Source organism: Camellia sinensis, chromosome 11 (assembly GCF_055761805.1).
Source record: "Camellia sinensis isolate YWXY chromosome 11, ASM5576180v1, whole genome shotgun sequence".
In the NCBI taxonomy this organism is placed as follows: Eukaryota; Viridiplantae; Streptophyta; class Magnoliopsida; order Ericales; family Theaceae; genus Camellia; species Camellia sinensis.
Genome location: NC_138971.1, coordinates 90,713,727 through 90,722,638, shown reverse-complemented (window position 1 = coordinate 90,722,638; position 8,912 = coordinate 90,713,727).

Sequence of the window (8,912 nt, the reverse complement as noted above, 5' to 3'; positions counted from 1 at the left end):
GGCGCACGACCAACGGCTCCAAAAATCAAAAACTAGTCTCCAAACGGGAACAGTGGCCTACGACCACGAAAAGTAGCCCACGACCACTAAGAGGTGGTCTGCAAGACCTCTCCCTCCCTACGGGAAGAGAAAACAAGGCCTGGTCCGTAGACCGAGTCAAAGTATAAAGAGTCCCGAGGTCCGGAGGTGAGGCTCCCAGCCAAGAACTCTGAAACCTCGAAACGAGCACAACATGCGCAATCATCGAGCGCTCAATCGATGACGTCTCAGTCTTAAGATCGGTCAAAAATGGGGTGTCTACAGTTGCCCCTCTTTGACGGAACTCGAAAGTCATAAATGACGGGAGTGAATGTCAAAGCTAGAGACAACCCATTTTTGACAAGGCCGAAGACTTAGACAAACAAACGAGACAATCAAAGATATGTGCCCGCAGGCAGGGGCAAGATGCAAAAGACATGCACAAAGCCAAACATAACTTATGATTATGCAAAGAAAGCTGTAATGAAGCAAATACACAATAAATGCAACAATTTAAGCAAGCGAATACAGACCAAACTACACCACATGCAGAAAGGATGTAAGAAGATTATGCAATCTTAGCGAGCATGTGCGATAGATACACAAAAGTGAACGAAGTGTGATAGATACACAGAGTGAGTAAGCAAGTGAGTAAGCATCTATCACACTTTGTGTTCACTAAAGTGAACGTGTGATGGATACACGAAGCAAATGAAGTGTGATAAATACACTAAGCAAACGTGTGATAGATACACTAAAGTGAATGTGTGATGGATACACAAAGCGAGCGTATGATAGATACACAAAGTAAACGTGTGATGGATACACAATGTGAGTGTGTGATAGATACACAAAAGGTGAACACAAAGTGTGATAGATGCACTTAGTGAACAAAGTATGATAGATACACAAAAGGTGAACACGAAGTGTGATAGATGCACGTAGTGAACAAAGTATGATAGATACACAAAAGGTGAACACGAAGTGTGATAGATGCACTAAGTGAACAAGTGTGATAGATACACTAAAGGTGAACACAAAGTGTGATAGATGCACTTAGTGAACAAGTATGGTAGATACACAAAAGGTGAACACGAAGTGTGATAGATGCACGTAGTGAACAAAGTATGATAGATACACAAAAGGTGAACACAAAGTGTGATAGATGCACTAAGTGAACAAGTGTGATGGATACACAAAAGGTGAACACAAAGTGTGATAGATGCACTAAGTGAACAAGTGTGATGGATACACAAAAGGTGAACACGAAGTGTGATAGATGCAGTAAGTGAACAAGTGTGATGGATACACAAAAGTAAATGAAGTGTGATGGATACACTAAGGTGAATGACCTTAAACGGAACTTCTCTGAATGATCCGTACATACAATACCGCTTGGTTGCGCCAGTTTCAAATGAACCGTACATACAATATCATGCATGAATGAGAAAGAAACTTGATAGGTACAATGCAATACAATGCATGATGTTTAAGGAAGGCAATAAACAAACCTAGCGGCGCTTTAGAAAGCACCTCATGGGGTGAGTGGCGATGAACCACTCTACTCTGACGGGGATCTCCCCTCGTGCTCTTCGAACACTTACCTTCAACTTACAGTACAAAGGCTCTGAAATACTAACAAGGGTTCTTCACGTAGAACACTTTGGGTTCTGCCTTTCTTCCTGATCATATTCACAACTTTCCCTATTCTCCAACGGGGTGACAGACTAGGCTGGTTCAGTATCCAGAATTGAGGTGCATACACGCTATCTCAACCTATGGGGCTTCCATACAGATTTCAAGCCAAGGACACGCCTCTGGGTATTTAAACCAGACTTTAGTCTCGGAAATCCCGGACCTTTGCGTTCTAGGCAACAACCATTCGAACTCTACTTTCCACCGTCGCAGTTGGTCTCCTAGGAACTCATTGCGAACACAACCAAGACGCCTCTGGTAGGGAATGGTACTCAGGGAGAGCACTTTTGATCGCCATTCTGGCTTGAAGCAGACTTGATCTTGAGCTTGAGGTAGAGGCACACTCATACTTCGGAGCATTGCTAAGTCCTGAAGAGGTACACACAGAATGCAATCTCAGAACTTATAGAAGTTGAAACAAACTCAGATAGCCGACATTTTCCCTTTTTTCTTTTGCTTTGCAGTCTGGAACCTATATAGCTTTAGATAGGTCCTGGTTTTACTGTTCCTGCATGACTTGGGTTGAACCCTGCGGCTTTACGAAAGAACGAATCTTGTTTTGCACAGATGTGGAGAACGACATGGCACTCGGAGCGCAAAATGATTTTATTTTTGAAATTAAGAGACTAGTTCTTGACTGGGGTATTGAGCCTACGACTAAACACAGCGCACTATGACTCAACAACGGAAAACAAAAGGTAAACAACCTAAACACATCGAGTAACACTCGAAACGACTCAAAATAAGAATCGAGATAAACAAAACATGCACACAACACTCAGATGTGCATAGGGAGCCTGTTTCTCCGGGTATGTTTCCCATCCTTCCTTATTTGTGATTCTCACATCACTCGGCCCTCATGTTTTTCTGAAAAGCCATTTTCTCACTTTTTCTCTTAGCGCACATCTCTTTATTCTTTAATCTCTCATTTTTTATCCCTCTCCTGGGTGGTTGATGGGTAAAAAAGAAGTGGCGGGCTCTTACCCCTAGCATTCTGCTAGATTCTCTTTCTTCTGCTCACAACAGTGAACTTCCCCCACAGAGGGGTTGTGATGCGGCTGGATGTGTAGCAGATCTACAATTGACATTGGCTGACAATGCTCTACTAGGGAGTTTGGACGTGATTAGATCTGTCCAGATGAGGGAATGGAATATCCTGCTCCATTCCAGTTCGTGCTTCGCACTTAGCTTGATACCTCGCTGCTTGGAGGATAAGAGAACTTTCGGCATTTTGCTGTTAGTTTCTGTTGTGCCCTTTTTTGGCAAATACGGTGTCCTTTCTAGCAAGTATGTTGACAATGGAAAAAAGACAGAACACCTGACTTAACTGTGCCTCTAGTTCATTATTTTGACCATTTTTTGTTTTTGACGTTCTGCTAAAACAATTTTGACCAACATGAGAGTTAGATTAACATGCTTGTTCGATTTTCTGATTTGAAATCATGCAAGTTAGGTTATGAGCACTGAAAAATTTCCTTTTTGGGTCCAAGAAAATGGTCCAATTTTGGAAAAATGGAATAATTTTCGAGAGAGTTAGTCAACCTTAGTAAAATTCTCAAAAACTATTTTTGCAAATGGCTACTGCTTGACCAACGTGGAATTGACTCTTGAGAACAACCTCAGATTTAAAACAATGGAAAATTGCCCCTTGTCTGAAGGACACTGCACAGCAATAGAAAGTTGCCCCTTGTTTGAATAGTACCGCAGCGCATTATAACCAGTTCTGATGGTGAAGGTCACAACTGAACTCTTGGATACAGAAATGACAAAGATGACCCGTTCAATCTCATAGACAGGATAGTTGAATTTGAAGTGTTATATGGCTGGACTTCAGAATCAAGTTGCCTACGTATCCCAAACATGGGAATCAAGCCTTACGTAGTTCGGGATTAAGGTACACTCGGGTATTAACCTCTCCTTTTGCGCTCTAACTTTTGCCAAGGCCGCCCTTTCTGGGTTTTCAACCTTGCGAGTTTTGTTCTTCTTTTCTTTTCAAGTATTTTCATTTTCTTCATCTTTTTTTTTCATCATTTTTTTTTTTGCAATTTTTTCTTCTTTTTTTTTTTTTCTTTTTCTTCTTTTTCTTGCTCTAACTTTTGCCTGGGTTGCCCTTCCGGGTTTTCGGCCCAGCGAGCCTCTCAAGAGTAAAAGTGTAGCTTTGTCCACGTCAAATGGTTTTGAGATCCTGAAGTCATCTGAATACAGGAGAATGGCTGCTGTTCGCTGACGATGCAGGAGTTTATCCAATGGGGGGGGCTGAATTTGCCCCTGGTGTTGTGGATAGGAACTCGGTTATCCTTCAACAATACTTTCTTCTTTCCTCCCTTATGGGATTTGGCATTCTTGCTGATCTTTGTTAGCTTGAGAAACATCCCAATTTTTTGACTCTTGGAGCACTTTTGACATTTTTGCCCCTAGTTCGAGGGGTGCTTCTGATCTAGCTTTGCAAGCTTCTTTTGATGACATCTGATCTTCTTGATTTGACTTCCCTACCCCTAGTTCGAGGGCTGCTTCGAATCTGGCCACACAAGCCTCACATTGTAGTTGATCGTTGAACATTCTGAATTCAAGTTCAAGGTTTGAAAGTGAGGGGTCGAGTCTCGGGGCTGAGAGCGATCCTAAGCTGCACAATCTCAAGAGCGATTCCACACAAGTCTTCGCAGGACCACGCAAAACATTTTTTGAAATCTTTTAAGAAAGCGACTAGTCGCTCGCGCTGAAGACAGTGCGGAACCAATCTGGATCAAGCCAGGATCCTTCTTAGTACTCACATTAACAAACATGATCTCATTCATTAAGGGCTTAGCACGCCTCTCTTTCCCTCAATTGATCAAATTTTACAAATCCCGAGGAATTCCTTCCTCTTCATTTTCATCACAATGTTCAAAAAGGTTTTGAAAAACTTGGGTCGATGTAATGACTTAAAGGCACAGAAAAGTAGGTGAAAAGCACTGCCGTTTCATTCAAGTTTGCTGGCACAACAGGCTCAAAGCAGAAACAAGCACAAAAGCATGAAAATCACAGCTGTTTCAATTAGATCTTCTGGTGTAACTGGCTTCCCGACAGAAACAGACTCAAAAGAAAGCGAAAAGACAAACACAAAACAAAATAGTGATATCCGAGGTAACGCCCCTGGGATCACCCGACTCTAACAAAACAAGACTGAATCGATATAACAAGACAGACCCAACTGACTCAGTATGAAAAGACTGACTCTATACAACGGGACAAACTCTAAATGATATAACAAAACTGACTCAATACCCGAGTCATAAAGTACAAAAACCAACATTCACAAATGCTCAAAACAGTGCATGTCATACGCCACATCTGGAGTAAACTGAGTGTTGCTCGCAGGTGGTTCATCCCCTGATCACATATTCGTACTATCCCCTAAGTTCACTGAGCCAGTGGCGATAGACTTTGCTGAGTTGGTGCGGCGATGACCTTGTTGTCAAATAGATCTTGTACATCATAGCGAAGACAAAATCAACTGTCAGTGTCATGACCGGTTTGTTGATGGTAGGCACAGTATTTAGTCTGGTCATGCTTTGGAGGGATAGGATCGGGTAGAGGCCGTTATTCCAACGGTTTCAGATATCCTTTCTGGAGTAAGACCTCTAGAGCCTTTGACAAAGGCATATAAAGTGGGGTAAAAACCCTCTTGACTCGAGGTGGATATTTGGTTTTTTGTGAGCTACTTCTGGACGCACCGGTGAATGGGGTAGCTGTTTTTGATGCGGTGGTGGTGACCATGCCTACTTCAGAAGATCTTGTAGCTGCATCACCACTGGTGGTCGCATTCGAACTGCGGGAAAACGCCCTCCTGGGCTGCTCCTTCTCCTGGTTAATGAGGCCCTACTTCATAGCGTCCTCGATCTGTACCCCAATCTCTTGTAGATCTGCAAAGGTGGGGAGGGGGAGAACGATCATCTTCTGCATGAGCTTGGGCTGGAGGTTGCGCACAACCATCTGAATCTGATCTTTGTCAACAGGCCTGATGGTCATCATTGAGGCCTTAGCCCTCCACCAGGTTACAAAATCAGAGAAACTCTCCTTCGGCTCTTGCCTAGTGGTCTCAAGATCACGAGTTGTAATCTCAATCTGCGTGTTATAGGAGTATTGAGCTATGAAGGCCTCAGCCATCTCCTCCCAATTCCTCTTGACGGAGTCCTCTAGTTTTGCATACCAAATAACTACTACACTCGACAGGGTCCGGCCAAAGAAGGAAAGCTTTTGTAATTTGGAGAGGCCCATCGGCCTTAGTATGTCTGAAAACAGCCGTAGATGCACCATAGGATCTCCAGACCCGTCAAAGCGATCTATGTGTGGCATCTTAAATCGGTCCGACAGCATCACGGTCGAGTCGGTGTACCTATCCTCAATATCCGGAATGGACTTCACACCCTGAGACTTCTTGAACAGCTTTTCAAGCTTGCTCACTTTCAACCCTGTGGGGTCCACCTTGAACTCAAAGGGAGAATCTGGTAGGTTCGTGGGTGTGGGTGCTTTGGACAGCTAAGGTAAGATAGAGGGCGGAGCTGGCCCCGTTGGAATGTCCGTATCTTCTTGGACATTAGCTGTCTCCCCAAGTATTGGCACTCTTGGTGGGGGAGGAACTGGGTGTGAAGTAGATGGTCTGGTTTGCTGCTGTAGCTTGATAATTACTTCTGCCTATTGGGCCATGACCTCAACCTGCTGTTTGGCAAATTCTGCTTGACAAGTAGCGTCCTGCTGCATGGTTTTCATACTCTCCTGGAGTTGATGCATCATCTCTTCCATTCCCGCCATACTACCTTGATCTAACTGATCTATCGGTATATCTGTCTCTGTGGTAAAAGCAGATATCTCAACCCAACTGCACACAGGTGAGATGGATAATGACTGCTGATCCGAAGACTATTGAACTGATGATCTGCGTCTGACTGACCTTTTTACCCTGCCTTTGGTGAAGGAACACTGATTTGCCCTTGAACTAAATCTCTGACCTGACAAAGTCTATCAGCACAAGTCCAACATACCAGGGGATATTAGAGCCTTCTGAAGCTATGGTTCCAAGACTACCCTAGCAAAAGAGAAAACAGGCAGCATCTCAACCTAATTTCACCAAAACAGGTATGAACATAGTTGAATGACTGCACTCTCTACTGGATTCTGCCCAAAATTCTTCCCTGTAAACTGATGCCCTCAGGTAAAACTGATTCTCACAAATACTGATGCCCTCAGGCCTGATACCCAGACTTGCAACTGATACATGCATTCTTGTAGAGACGCACTCCAAAAGCACATAGCAAGTGAGAGCCAAAACATCCCTATGTTAGGGTAGGGTTTCCCTGTTCTATTTTGTCAGGAGCTAGGGTTTCACTACGCACGCAGCGGTTTCAAACAACCTATAATCTGGTAAGCAACTTGTCCTAGTTTGGAATAGTCACTATAGATTCCAAATATGCACTAGGTCGAATGGTCAAAAAGGGTGCCCTGGTAAAAACCGAGGTTTGTGTTCCCATCGTGGCAGAGCCCGTAACCGGTCAGCCTTATGGCACGCTTCTCAAAGCGAGCCTCCGACAAACCGTTCAGGAATAGCAGATGGCAAACACGGTGTCCTAGGCGTACCAATGCAAATGTAATGCAAAGAAACACATAAGTGTAATCAAAACAAGATATCATGAGTTCGAGTCAAGTTCTCTAACTCTCCAGTAGAGTCGCCAGAAACTGTAGACGTCCCCGAACGTCCTGGGAAAATCCCGTTTTGTTCGTTTTTGAAAGCGGTTTGCTACTCGCAAGTAGGCTAAAATGCGGATTTTGCCACCCTCAAGTGGACTTAGAAAACATGGTGATTTGCCACTCTCAAGTGGGCTTAAAACTAGCAATCGATGAATTGTTCCAATTTAAATAATCTAACTTTCACCCACAGGCATTCAGGCAGGTATATCACATAAGCAGTTAGTCTCATGGAAAGCATGCTATCATGGTAGTCACTCACACACATGCAAGGATGCTAAAGCATAAACACTCACCGAGTACTCCGAGCCAAAGAAAGAAGCTAATTAGAAATCATGCATGAATCCTAACTTATGCTGGGATGCCAAATGCAACACATGTAGGATGCAACTAAGATAGGCTCAGCTATTCTAAAATGGCATATGAGATGTTACAGATAACACGTATTTAACTTGGAATTGAAACACAATGCAGTTAGTATGATGCGTCGAGCCCGGTGCATGCAAGATAGATGAATGGATGCAATCATGCGAGCATAAGGATGCTAATTGAAACATGCCCTAAAACTAACCATCATAAGCTGATAAATAAAAGAGAGAAAGACGTGGGGTTGGAAGACATGCATCACACACACGCACACTTATTACAATAGTTGGTCCTCTCGACGGAGGGTCCGAATAAATAATACAACACCAACTAGCTAATCTAAGCTAATCTAATTAAGCTAGTTACTATACAACCAAAATGAATAATAAATTATAGCTAATTATTACACAACTCTAATTAATTAACAAACTAACTAAGTAAGCGATTAAACTAGCATGCAAACTACATGAATGTGGATTGCCTTAGCTATGCCTTGAATGATAAAAGATGCATGCATGCTGGAGTCGCCTTGTCGGGAAATCCATCGTGATACCCCAACTCACCTTTGTTTGCAATTGATCTCAGAAACTAGCACAAAGCTCTAGAGAGATGAAACTCCACCCTAGGAATCTGTGGGAAGGCTGCCGACCAGCTTAGGGGCCTGGGAGACCACCTGCCGACCACCTTTTGTGGTGGAAACCAAAGAAGGTGGTCGGCCTACCAGAAAACCTGGTCAGCCGACCAGTTTCTCCTGGATTCTATTTTTCTACAATAAAGGGGAACAGAGAGGCACGACAAGGTATTTGCAACACATGTGTGCATGGCCACTCTCTCCGTCATTGCATAAGCTCTTGGGAGTGTAGTCCTCGACCCTCGGGCCACCAATCACGTATTTCGATGCATGATGGCCGAGGAGTCAAATTGCACGACTCAATGTGAAATGAATGCACATATTAACACCTAAAGCCAACAACCCCGTCATGGGTAGTCAAGAATGTCAGCGATCGAAAATTGAGGCGTGTTTTATCACTTCAAGTATGAAATGTCCCTCGCTTTCCGTGTTCGGACTAACTCCTATTCCAAACACAATGCAACACATAACATGGCATGCA